The 14,570-nt window shown below is 40.3% G+C and overlaps 1 protein-coding gene across 9 annotated transcripts in view; it reads right to left on the reverse strand.

Moving 5' to 3' along the window:
- KALRN (kalirin RhoGEF kinase) overlaps positions 1 to 14,570 on the reverse strand; it is a 493,218-nt gene that overhangs the window by 309,281 nt on the left and 169,367 nt on the right. The window lies entirely within an intron of this gene.

Raw genomic sequence — 14,570 nt, forward strand, 5'->3', positions numbered from 1 at the left:
TTGCATCTTTTTTAACATGTGGAGTAACAGCATTGATCACAGCATAATCAGACAACTAGTATTAGAAGCCTAAGTGGAAAAGATTGCAAACCCACAATTATTTTGGATTTGTTATAGAACCCACAGGAGCACTAGCCTAATATATGGTTTAAAAAGCTTTATGATATAAAACTAAGGAAAACAGATTAAAAGATGTCTGTTGCTATGGCATGCTTTAAAAACAGCATACAAAACAAAGCTCAAATAGACTCAGACTTTTTCCTACCACTTGAAAATAGTAAGAATACTGCATTGGTGACTTTAAAAAGTGACACTCTACCAATTCAGAGCACTTCAATATAATTTTTAAAATCACCCACAAAACTAATGACTCTAAAAAGAATGGACTATTCCTGCATTTTCTGTAATATTAAAATTGTGATTCTTAATAACTGTTACACAACATTTCTTGATGTTATCTCTCTTAAAATCACTGACAACATTGGCTTACGTCGGTCAAACAAGCTTACACAGGCTATAGATATCAGAAAACAAGGAGCTAAGATTGCTTCTGAGTTTAAGACAGTGAGTACTGTCTGAATTATCATGTTGTGGGGACACTGTATGGATGCAACCATATCCTGATACTGTGTTTTTAAAGGACAGCAATGTTCAATGACCGTGCTTCTTTAGTCCTATGGACTGTCTGATAAAAATATCTTCCATCTGGTTCCTGCTTGTATCCTTGTTCCTCACAATATAAAGAGCTTGATTAAGCAATTAAGACGATGCGTAAAGCACATGTTTACACTTGCTGGATACAGATGGACTTACGCACACACTTGACTGCTTTGCTGGAGGAGCATCACAATCCTTAAATAAGAACTAGGAAAGGACATGTGAAGTAGAAGCCTGTAGGCCAGGCAGACCTTTTCCTGCTTCGGTTGAACTCTTGAATCAATTTCCAAGTTTATTTTACTGAATTAATGTGTTAGCCTAACAAAGTATTGATATCCACCAGTCATTTGTGATTAACAGTAAATATGGTGAATGCATGTTTCCACCTTGATGACTTCCCTCCTATGTCCCTGATAATTTACATCACACAAATGCCTTTGTTTTGTAATTAGATGTTCTTTAAAGTAAGAGAGTTATAAAAGTCTTATGTGTGGTGAATGGCTGCTTAGATGGATCTGCTATAGTCTATTGTTTTGAGATACATTTCTTGACTGAGTCTGTTTGCAGAACAGATGTGCATTTGTTACGTTCAGACTCTGTTGAAGTCATCTGTAGCCAGAAGAACCAACAGATGAAATCCTACCATTTTCACAGAAGGCATCTATCAAAGGCTGGAAGAATTAATGGCTTGATAAATAAATCCAGATCCACTATTAAAATGACCTGATATATTTTTATAACTACAAGATCCACCAAAAATGTCCTATTGCTTCATCTGGTGATAATGAACCTTAGCTCTTTATTCTACCCCATCTAACTAACATAGTTTATCAATGGCTGTGATAGAACTCGGCCAACATTTGAATCTATCTGATGCGAAACAGAAGGTGCCCCATACATTACATTTAGCATTGGAAGGACGAACAGCACTGTCATAAACTGTTGTACCATCTTTCATTCTGAAGGATCTTGAAGAGCATTACTATGAGTTTTTGAGTATGAGTTATTGTTATAATTAGGTGTTAAAAAAACAGGATCTAATATTATGCTTTAGAACATTTCACTCAACAACAAAAGCAGAGGAAACTGCCTTTTTATATTGGATTTAGACAAAGAACAAAATATACCCCAAAAGATCTTTGACAATTTTCTTTGAAAAGGAACTTAATTCTTGGCCAAGAACAAGAGAAACAGGAGAAGAAAAGCAAGGAGTATTGTGCCAAAAAAATGTTCACAGGTGCAGGAATTAGACATTTAAGAGAATCCCTAATTACACATCTGATATTTGGCATCCTTTCAAGGCAGCGTGAACACAGTTAAAGTTCTTTTGTGCATGTGTGTCCTCCTAAAAAAAGACAAAAAATGTGTTTTCCTTTGTAAATACAATCATAAGTCAATTACCTGTAAGTGGGAAAAGCAAGCACAATATTAGCAAGATGGACTTCAGCTTCTGGAAACACTGACTTGTCACTAATTTTAAAAGTTCAAAAATGAAAATCAAGGCAACTTTGTACTGGTACTGTATCTGATGCATTTATATTATTTATACAACTCCACCTTCTGTACCTTACTTAAGTATCTCTGCTTAAATTTTGCTGGTGCCAGTGGGAATGTAGAAAATATTGATTTTAACATGAGAACAATTAGCATCGTCTTCACTAACAAAATATTTCTAAACCTGGCGTTTGAGCAAGTAGATCCACAAGTAGCCTGTTTCTCAAAGGTGTTGAGTTGATCTTACCTAATGAAAATGTGTGCCTTATTGTTATAATTGGTAGTACCCAACAAGTCTTTGGAAAAGTGCTACCAATGCTAATATACCACAGATGCAATTTAACAGTCCATAAAACCACACAGATTAAGTTTCCTACAGTATTTATTCCTAAATGGAAATCCCAGGAAAAGTTTTTATCTGATCCTATCTGATCCTATTTTCTTGTCACCTACCATATTACAGCATCTGACACTGCAAAATCGTTGGGGAGGCTGTTCTGGAACTTAAGGGGAAACTGAGTTTTCCAGTAAGCCTGGTAAATGTGACATGATATAGTGGATGGGCTCTGCCGTGAGAAGACGGCAACCCTACAGAAAAAGCACATACTGCCTGTGTATTTTATTCCTAGTTTGAAAGTTCATTAACAAAGCAGAGCTTCCGGACACTCTTCCTATGGGTAAGATTGTCTGCTACTTTCCTATGTAGCTGCTTTTTAATTAGATGTTAGAACTGCAGCTCCTTCCCACAAATCTCCAATGGGAAGCAAAATTTAAACTGATCTGTGATCCTTGAGATATTTGCTTCTCCAGATGCAGTTTCTGAACTGAATTACAAATGCTACAGAAATGGGAGAACAGAAAAGTAAGAGGACATAACCACAAAACTGGATGTGATTAATCACAGTTGGAAGAGATCAATTCTATCTTGACAATGGAGTTAAAAAGAGGTCTTCAAGAAAAAGTACATATTGCCTATTTGATTACTACTTAGACTGACAGATTATTAGCAGGCAGCATGTCCAGCCATTCTTCCTATGCTTAAGATCTGTTAGTTTATCAGGTACTTGTTTTTCATTTAGATTTTGTTTTGGAATTAGTTCTTTCTTGTTCTCTGTACTTGCTGAATGGCAAAATGGTACATTTATAATGAAGACCGCTTACCATGTGCGTTTTCTAAGGTCAGGAGATGACACAGTATATGGACAATTTCTTACACAGTGCTCCCAAGGCAGTAATGGGAATTGCAACTTTAAAGAGCTTGCTTCCCAGAAATAAGAGGTCTATTCAGTGTGTACTATTAAATGAACCTGTATTTTTGCCTCATGCAGCATAACTTTGATAAAATGCTTAGGATTTTCTATCCTCAAAACGTAAAAATATCAGCTAATTTAATTTCCTGAAACTTTGTGAGGTACCTACTGCATGGACTACTAAATTCAAGTTTTGCAGTTAAGCTAAGGGCGAAGATAACTCAACGTTGAAAACAGAACTAAAATTCAGGAAACTCTGCATATTTTCCCAGGTGTTCCAGGATGGCACATACATTAGTGCAAATGTGACCTAAATGGGTGACCTAAATTACACCTGAGACTCCCATTTGGTTTCCATCTACAAAGAGCACAAAAAACATAAGCAGAACTACTAATAAACACCATTCTTAGGTGGTGGTCTAAGCAGAGCTGCTAAAGCAGAAATACAATTTTGGTCTCAAGTTAGGAGTGACACACAGTAGAAAAACAATGGAAGGGAAAATTGACATTGCTACATTAGCGGAGGACTTTGGTCTCTAAGGCTGTCATATGCCAAATCACAGAAGATTGAGATAGAAGAGACCTATTTAATCATCCTAGGTGGGGATGTAGTTGGTACTTTGCCAAGAAAGAATACTAATCAATACCATAAGCCTACTTTTCTTGAAACTAAGCTTTCACTGGCATTAAATTCACATGCAAATAAAGAAAAAATGGTAGGGAATCAATTTAGATTTATACCTCATGTTAATATAGTTTAATGAACATTTGAAAATATGAAATACAAAAGTCTCCATCTACTGTTACTGATGGTAAGATACTAGATACCTTTTCCACATGACGTACGAAGCGTAAGTGCACAGTAGATGAAACACAGTGAGCCCACTTGGAGTTCTCTAAGGAAAAAATCTTTTGTTCCTAGTGGAAAGTGATGTTTTCCTGCTGAGCTGCTTAATCATGAAATAGTTTGGACTGGAAGAGACCTTTAAAGGTCGCCTAATTCCAACCCCCTGCTGTGGGCAGGGATGTCTTCCACTAGATTTGGTTCCTCCATCCAACCTGACCTTGAACACTTAATTAATATCATGCAACAGCACTTCAGAATATAGCGTTCATTGTTGAGCTGAGACAAAGTATTTCAAAACTGTTTTGCTCATCATCCCTCAGGACCACAAAAGCCATTACCTTGTTTAGCAGAATGGTAACCTGGGCAGATAATTTGAAATTACCAACTGGAGTTCCGAAGTATCACAGCCCTATGTGTTATCCCAGATTGAGGTTGTTGATGGATCTTGCTTATGAATTGTTCATCCAAACACAGACATGCATTACAATGTCACTGTAGGGATTGCTACTGATTGGTTGAATTTAATGCATTGAAATCAGTGGCATTGCTCCAGGATTAGTTTAGTCCAATGTGTATTTCTGAAATGCCATAAAGTTTCTACTAAGGATCCCACCCATCTTCATACTAACGCTATGCTGACATATTTTTTATTTTTACCCCTCAAACGGACATGTTTAATAACTGCTTGGGTCTTCAACCCTGACTTAGGGTGGGGGGCAGGGGAGTGCAGAAAGGTTGAATTTAAGCAGCCAAGTATTTTAATGAGTATATCTTTCAAATTGAGCTTCAAAGTAATATTTATCCGATCCTCAATGACAACATCAATAGCAGAAGCATCTGGCCAGCCAGATGCTCAAATAAATGAATTAAAAATCAAGCTTAACTCAACATTTTATTAAAAGACTAAGTGGTAGTATCACTGCATAGATATTCGAGATTGTCAGTTCTCCTCCTATTCCCACGGGAAGCAGGGTGATAGATGAGAGCTGCATCACATCAACATCACATACACACTTGAGTAGTGCACAGAAAATATGTATAAAAACAGCCTAAATCTGGCTCATGATGAACTGCTGCTGCTGTTGCAGAGAGATGCACTTATTCTACAAAGCCAATGCTTCGCTTCGATCTCTATTCAATGACTTTAACCAGAAGGATCATTCAGCAAAGACATCTCTTTTAAATATTACACAGAGCCCATAGAAGGATCCTATTTTCTCTTGCTTGCATTGCAGCAGGGGTAGGTGGGTACAGGGAAGAGCAAGGAAATGGAAGAGGCTTCTCTGAATGCAGCTGCAGAACAAAGGAAAGCTGTTCTGGAGGTTTGACTTTTTGGCAGAAAGTACTACAAAGGAACCTGCTAAAATATTACATCACTGGAAAATTCTCCAGAGACTACGGATTTTCTTTAAAGTTAAACATAAAATAAAGCTCTGTGTACACAGGCAGGGAAATCAGTGCTCCCTTCTTCATAATAGAAAAGTACACCATGGCAAAAATTGCAGACCAGAAAATATCTGCTGAGCCAAAAGCAGGTTTGAATAACACTTTTCCACCTTTTTGGGGTGCAGGGGGCAGCACTTTCTAGAATTATTTCTCTTATTTATGTTTTTCTTCTGAATTAAGGTATTTCCTTTTCTCTCTCTCTTCGCCCCCCCCCCCTTTTAAAAAAAAAAAAAAAAAAAAATCAAAGTAGCCTGGCAGCCTCACACCACATAGTTACAATTACATTTTGCTGCACACAGCATTACAGGATCCATAGGGAACTCCAGAGCAGTGCCAGGATCCACAAGGAAAACATTAAAGAAGCACCTTGTGGAAAATGAGAGGAAACCATTGATGAGATTTACAACTGCCTACCAAACTCTTGGATACCAATTCCCTTTGGAAACAGCAGGGAACTGAGCATCCCAACCTCTGAGACGAAGTCCCAACCCATACTTTCCATGCTGTAAGAGCATCAGCCTGCTCAATACCACATGTTACCATGAATTGGTCATTGTTCTATTTTAGTATGATCCAATTTTCTACGACCATAAACTAGCATGCACTTTCAGGAGCACTAGAACTGCCGAATCCTCAGTGGTGGTTTGTGCACTGAGTCTCTAATGTCTAATAATGCATTTGCCTCTTCTGGAGCTCTTGTGCTCCAAGATAACCCCTCTGCCTTCAGTTTCTAGGAAGGGGTGAGGTACCAATTACTGCCCACCTTTCCCTCTTTGTGGACACTAATTAGGTCTCCTCTCCTTGACAGAGCTGTCTAATTTCATTAGACTTGTAGGAGTTTAGTATTCTTGAGACTCTTCTCTGACAGATTTGGTTTAAACACTGACTGACAGACAGCATGTTTGCATAAGCTTTGTATCATTTGGAGACAAGGCTAAAAATACATTCCTGAAAGTGCATCTCCAGTCCTCCTCAAGCAGTGCATTGGCGAATCCAGGCTTTGAAGCAGCATCCCAAACACCTCTATCCATCCCATGAGGCCAAGGACCAAGCAGTCTTGACTGATCTGACTCTGCTTCTCCATCTCCCATTATTTGCTCCATACTGGGATGCAGTAAAGGTCTCATTCCTTCCCCATGGGACTTTACAAGAGCTTTCCATTCATATTAAAACACCTTTGACAATATTCCTGTTACAAAGAAAACTACAAAGCACTGCAGCAGTTTTCCTGCTCCTAGAGACATCCATGAAGAGGGTGGCATAAAACACTTCCAAGCTATAATAGTTTCTGAGAGTGAAAAGGAAGTAGCACGTACTGAAATTACTGATGAGGAACACAAGCACCCATGCAGGAATGAGACAAAACCATTTTACAGTCTCTGTAAAAGCTGTAGGAAAGAGATCACCAACAAGAAAAGTTAGGATTGGCTGAACTGCTGCATATTCTGCTGATGGCTGCTGACAGCTTCACCAGGGAACCGCAGGGAAGCAAACCAGTGCTGGCTCTGCTGCTAACATGTAGCTCCCACAAAAGGTCTCTGTCTGCTAATTTTAGCTCCTCTGAATTACTGCTCACATTAGTGCAAAGCTGCCCTCTTCTTGGAAGTCTCCAGGTCGCTGCTGCCCGCACCTCTCTGAGTACTGTGGAACCACAGGTCTGGTGGCTAAAAAGCCCACGAGGAGCAGGCACCAACCTTAAATCAGCACTAGCATGGCAAAGGCCAGAGAGAGCATCACAGTGAAGCGTGCTGCAGAGACTCACAAACCACTTCTCTGCCACTGAAGAAGATGGAGAAAATGATGCTTTGCATAGAATTAACATCAGGTTACAGTGCCCACTGGCTTCCTCAGCAGCGAGTGGCCACGGGTTATATCCTAGTTTACCAGGGGGGTTTTTCACTTGTCTCCATCACCTCAGCTCTTTCTTCCAGGCAGCTAATGCTGTCATAATCAACATGCAGAAACCATTTAGCAAGGAGGAACAATGCTGATCTAATCCCCAGGTTGAGGGCTTGGACAGAGCCCAAAAAGCAGAGTGAGGCAGCACAGCTCTACGTGAGGCAGCTCAGGAGATGGGATTGAGCCCAGCCCTCGAAGGTGGCTCCTGCATCCCATAGCTGGAAGCACACCTGGGGCCACCCCTTGGCAGAGATAGGGCAGTGCCTGCCACAGACAGAGCAGTGAAAGGCTTTGCCTACACCTGTTTTGGGTGCAGGAAATACAAAGGAAATGCACATCTTCAAATCTGCTCTCACTTGCCCTTTATGAATGCAGGTTGGTTTGCTGTTTACCCCAGACTTGGAGAAACCCAGGCAGAATACTTCCCAGCCCTGAAAGCCCTGTTAGAAATGCAGTTACTACAGTCAATATCAACATGAGAAGGCAGCTGGGGTTTTTCCAATGCCATGGCAAAGCTCTGTGCCATCGACCCCTTGTGATGCCTTGAGGAGGCTCAGCAGATGCTGCTGCGTGGAGGTCACTGTTTCTAGGTTAGCTCCCCTTTGGCCATGCCTTTCATGGGAAGTGCCGCCACAGGTATCTCTACCCCTGCTCAAGGCTGCATTGGTGTTTTTTAGGAACCCTCCAGACCATTCTTTCTCACTGAGGAATGACCTTTTTTTTTTTTCTGAGGAACAGCGAAGCCAGGTGTGCTGATGTTGTGGAGCTATGGCTTAGCAGTAGCAGCCTGTGGGCTTTCTATTTCTTGCCCAGTGGACACGGGAAGACTGGGGCTGTGGGGAAGCACTCCACTCACTGCTACTTTTCTGGTGGCTCCGAACTCCCAGGTTGAACACGCTGCCTGCAGTGAGGAGAAGCAGGAGCAGGGTAGGGTAGGGCTCTGAGCAGAGAGGGCCAGACCAGTAACACCAAAAGGCAAAATGGACCTGAACGGGCAGAGACACTTGCTTTGCTGCTGGGGAGAGCACAAAGTAAACCAGTGACCTTTAATTTCATCAAATTTGTTCCCCTTTGAGCCTTATCCACTGACTCAGCTGAAGAAGGCATGACTGAGCTCCCACTGGGCTGGAACAGCAGTGAAGCTTCAAGAAAAGGAACTTCTCTTCCAGACCTGTGCTCTTTCTTTTTATATTAAACTTGGCCAGCAGGACTACCGCTGCAATGTGAAATCTTCAAATCAGCAACCCACTGGAGAAGCTTTACATTGGAGACATTAGATGAACCAGAAAGAACCCAACATGCATTTGAAATCTCAACATGAGTCTGCATGGTTGGCAGTAAGAGAAAACTGGACACACACACCCCACTGTAAAAAAGAACAATCGCCTTGGAAATAATTCAGACACAATAAATGAAGGATTCCTTGATATTAACTGTTTTCAATTGCAGATTTAGAGCCTAGAATTAAGCAGATGTCGAGTGCAGAATAGAATGCTTAAAAACACAATGGCAATTTGAAAACCTAGTTTTTCTGCTTGTAACAATCAGTAATTTCAATTATTTATTGAAATACAATTAATATCAAACAAAAATGGAGCAAGCTACTATTTAAAAAATACAGAAATATTGGAGAAGTTAGTGTTAAAATCCAGTAATAGACTTTCAGATCTTCCAGAATAGTGCAAATATTTTTGGATAAAATCTAGACAGTTTACAAAGGGATCTGCAAAGTATTTTCCATATCCTTTAAGGAATTAATTTCAAATAAAGATTCAGTCTTGAAATAGCAAAGAATTTTTTTTTAAATAAAAAAAAAGTCTCCGAATTTGTGTTTTGACACAAGACAATCAAATCTCCATGTGTTTGTTTCAATATTAACATTATATTACTCTCATTTGCCTCTATTTCACAAACTATTTCCATCATAAGGATAAGGGATGCTTCTGCTAGATGAAACAGAATGCATTGGATGATCTCTGGTGCGAGTGATAAGCAGAGCTCAGCTTGCCCTGCCTTTTATCAGTCTTTAGAAGAAAAAGGCTATGTGAGCTGTGCAATTCACAGTACATTACCTACGAAGCTCTGTATCATGCTATTTGTGTTGGTCACCACAAAACCAGGCTGAAAACACTTGCACGGTTATCCAGCTGGAAGACAGAGCAGGTCTCAGCAGCAAACAGAGCTAGTACCAGCCTGAGAGTGCTCCTGGCTCCCATAAAGTGCAGAAGAATAGAGGACATTTGCTTTAGATCCAGAGCTTTGTAAGATTAATCCTTGCAATATCCAGAAAACAGCAGCAGGCAATGAAAGCAGGAAGTTATTTGGAACCTGGTATGGAAAGCCCCCATTTACTTTAAGTTTGGGCTGGTTTTCAAAAATAAATAAAAAATCTGGGGATTACAAATAAACAAACATAAGAAAATTTTGTATCTATTTGGAAAAAAAAAAAAAACAAACCCACAGGTTTATATAAACACTGTCAGAAGAGATATTGAGAAGATGCCACTTTAATCCTTCTGCTGCAAAACAGGAACACCACCAATACATGGGTCACTCCTGATAAACTTTCCAACAGGCTTCCCAAATTTGCAGATGCTACAGCAACCTGCTGCGTGCTTCATTTCTTTTACCTGTGTTTTAACCCCTTTCTTTTTGCCCTATTTGCCATGTACACCTGGATTATTGTTTCCTTTAGCTCAGTTTTGCATACTGGATTGCCATAATATGTATTTACTTTCCCTCTTGTTAAACTAAGCTATGCCAACACCTGTAATCTTTTCTTGTAACTCCTACTCCACAGTCTTTGACTGCTGTTGTTGCTCTCTGCATTTCTAGGAAGCCCACATTTTCTAGTAGCTTTTGGTCACAGGGGAGCAGGCCATCCTGGAGCTGTAATGACTTATTGCAGAATTTGGCATCAATTATAGAAACTGTCCAGCTATCTATAAAATCTATAAAATGTCACAGCCCAATTCGCAGCAGGTCATTAACACAGCTGGCAGAAGACCAGAAATTCTCTTTTGGAGAGCTGACTTCCAATAAAAGGTGAACATGCAACTTGAATGTGCAACCTGGTCCTTACGTGGTCTGTAAGTAGACAGATACAGAACAGGGATATAGTCAGAAGCCCTCTGAAAGGTCACAAGATGAGACCCCCAGCCATTTCCACAGAGGCTCCCTTGTCACTTCGGGATAGCGATGAGTGGCAGCATTGTGTACCAATGCCACATACAATACAGGCTGGATGTGAACTGGCTATCAAATGGTGAAAGGAAAGGCTCTTAAATCTACTGGCATTCATGTCAGTTATATACTCCTAATGAACTTCTTTCTCCAAAACACTTACCTTTTTTTCTTTTCTTTTCTTTTTTTTTTTTTAAATCAAATTATGTCTGAAGCAAATATTAAACCTCCATTAGCCTCATTAGCTTCAGTTCACTTGTTAATATGGTATTTTGATGCAAGTGGATGAAGGAATAATTATCTCACACGTGGCACCATATATTTAGTTACTAAAATTATTATGAAGTCCCTGGTGTTATTTTTAAAATACATGGATATTTTTGTAGATCTGCAACAGCCTCAAGCAAAAACCATCCTCAGAAGCTTCTTTTATGCTGGGATCGTGTCACAGAAAGTAGAGCTCCAGGGTTTAATACCTATCAATCAACAAAACAAGTTTCACACTACTCCTGGCCAGAGGAGCTAATATACACAGTACCACAGGTCATGAGAGAAGAGCTTAAAATAAATCCAACAGAGGTGAGTATTGCTACGTTTTGCCAACCCCTGTGCTGTTCTCTTAATTTTAAGAAGCCCCAATCATTGAACTAATTTTTAGGGGCACTTGTGTTGGTTTACTGATCCTAGCACCTTTAATCCAGCTCAGGCAGCTCTGACAAGCTGTTCAAACACACTGGGCTGTCCCTTGGAAACACTTTGCTACTGTTATGAGCCCTGGATGTCCCCCAGAACTGGGAAATACTTGAGCAAGTTTTTAAACAGAGGACAAATAAAAGTAGATGCCTTTAAAAATACAGGCCTCTGAGGCATCTCGGGTTTCCCCCTCTGCAGAGAGCATACAGGACTGCTTATCTTGGCTCCAAAACAGACTGATGTGTTCATCCGGAAGATTCACTATAGCTGACAGAGAACATTTCCTTCATCATATTGCTTTGCCATGTGGGGAGATAACTCAAGCTAATAATATTCTGTCTCCGTATTATCTTCCTATAGCCTATGCATAACTTAATTCTTAATTCCAAAGGGCTCACAGCTGAGATTGGCCTGGTGCTAGTTTCATTTACACACACATAAATCAAAACTCACTCTACTGGAATAAATGGCTCTGTGCTAGTGTTAAAAAATAAAATCCTCAGCGAGGTCAGAAAATTCCCCCTTATTGAACTAGCTCAGCTCCCCTGATCATAAACACAATGCTATCCCAGATTCAGTCACGCCTTCCAAATTTCTAAACACCTCATCCCATTTAAATTTGCATGTAAATAGGAGCTATCCTGATTCACAAGAAATACAGCCTGCCTATCCAGAAAGCATTAGTGCAGATGTGAATCAAGCAGAAAATGGCAGAGCAGTAGGGACCTGGCATCCGTGGCAATTATCTTTACTTCTAATGAAGAGCATCTTAGTTTCTTGCTAATTAGACAGGAGCACTTTAGAGAAAAGGACCTCTCGGTATGCCTACAAGTCAGCATACAGCACCAAACTAAGACTGCATTCGTCTGCAATGTCAGATAGCTGCTTGCCTCCTCCTCCTAGTTCCCAAGACTGCAGGATCAGGACCTGAGGCTCATAGATCTGAAGTCTCACCCCCACACAGCAGTCCTCAGCTGTGTAAGAAACCCCACTGACTTCGGGCACCCGCCTGGCCGTCACTGCTAGCTGCATGAAAGCACTCACTATTCTGCTCTAACTCAAGCAGACATTGCTGCTTTCAGAAAACCCACATTATTATTCTGTTTCTGAAGAAGGAATTACAGAAAGCTGAATCAGAAACTTTGAAAGCTGCTAGGCAGGCCATGGTTTCACTTACCCTAATCTATCATCATATTTCATCACCAACCTTATACCTGCTCCCAGCTCCAACAACGTGCCACCTCTGCCCCTCCGTTAAGATACAAAACCAGGGTTAAGTGATAGATAGTATCAATGTAGATAGCAATCTGTCTCACTCAGAAACCACTGCAGTAGGAATAAAGAAAGAATTATTATACTGGTGTCAATAAGATAAATTACAGCTTTTTTTTTTTTTTTTTTCCACCAAGAAATTCCAGTTTTTCAACCAGCAGAGAATCTCTCCCCCTTTCAGCACTCCGAGCATCAGACTAGTTTCTCCTGACATTGCGCCCAGAGTCTCAGCTAATGAAACTGTTTATTTTGTAGATGGCTGATGCAGTTATTCATTACAGCAGTCATCTTGGAATAGATAGAAACTAGAGTGATATGAATTCAAATTCACTGCTGTTCCTCACATTTATTTGTTTCCAAAAAGTAAATAAGTTTGAAAGCTCTGCTGGTTGACCTAGTTAAAGCAAACTAAATGTTTAGGGAAGGATGAGTTTTCAGTGTTTTCTCACACTGCATAGCTTACACAGTCCCACGTGCCAAACTCTCAAAGTCTGTGATCACTTTTTCCTCCCACCACAGTGAGTTCACAACCACAGCACCAGAAAAAACAGGACTGGGAAGAACCTAAAAGTCACCTGCTGGTTCATTTCTTCTCCCTAACATTTATACCCATGCTAGAGGTTTTTGTACAGAGCTGTGGAGGTTTTTAAGAAGAGATGAGATGATTTATTCTAGTGTTTACCATTCCTATTTATAAATCTTTTCCTCTTGTCCAGCTTAAACTGTTCTGTTAACTTTCTCCTGTTCTCTAGGCTAAGCAGCCTCTGCCATTTTAATCCTCCATGACAGGTTGCTTTTGCTACACCTCCGATCACTTTCTGCTCCCCATCTCTCAGTGTGTGATATCCCAAACAGGAGGCAGTACTCTGGTTAACGGCTCCGAAGTACCAATCTGCAAGTATCCTTGGAAAACTGGTGAAAGGCCTTCATGAACAAGCAATCCTTTACTGATTGTCACAATGGGAGGCTGTACTGCAGAGGAAGAAACGTTGTCTGTCATAACTAGAGACGTGTCCTTCAAAGGTGTCAAATATCAGGGCAGAACAAGGCTCTGAAGTGGGGGTCACAAGGGGGAATTTTTATTTTATTTTTTTTCCCATGTTCCTGAGTTTTGTATTAGCTCCTTCAGCATGCACCTCTGCTCCCCAACTTCACCATCACTAGAGAAAAATCATTGCTGGACTGATTCACAGTGAGGCAACGAAAAGCAGCATCAAAGACTAAGCTAATCTTTTCAGTTGTGAGTGGAAAACACAATGGGTGGATCTTGCTATTACTGCCATACAAGAAGAGAAATTAATAGAAAAGTTTGACATATTAGAAGGTCATTTTAACTGTGCAATTGCTTGCAACCCCTATCTCCGAGGGAAAAGAGGCAATGTCATATCTTTGTACTTGAAACCATGCAAAGGATAATAAAATATAAAGGAGCAGTTTCATTACTGGAGCAGCTGGAGGGGAATTGTCAAGCCCTGGGACACGAACTCCCAGGGAGTGACCTATTGCTCTCCCAACTCCAAAGCATGTCCATAATCTCCCTCACGATGTTGTTGAAAATAGAGTTGGCTAGAGGAAAAGAGAGGGAAAAAGAGCAAAAGTAAAAGCAAACCAATTCAACTTATTAGTAAAAGCTTGATGAGCAAAAGTCTAGTGCAGCAAAAAAAATGCATCACCTGAGACAGTGTGAAGTACTGTCAATATGAAACGAACACTGGCAGATCTGGTACATGTGGTTTCTTTTGCCCTTAACTCTGCAATCTCCCAACAGCCTTCACTTTCTTTCTGTAGCAAAAGCAGGAACTTTGATTTCTGTACATCATACATTTAAG

The sequence above is a fragment of the Netta rufina genome, assembly GCF_964035555.1.
Source record: "Netta rufina genome assembly, chromosome: 6".
NCBI lineage: Eukaryota > Metazoa > Chordata > Aves > Anseriformes > Anatidae > Netta > Netta rufina.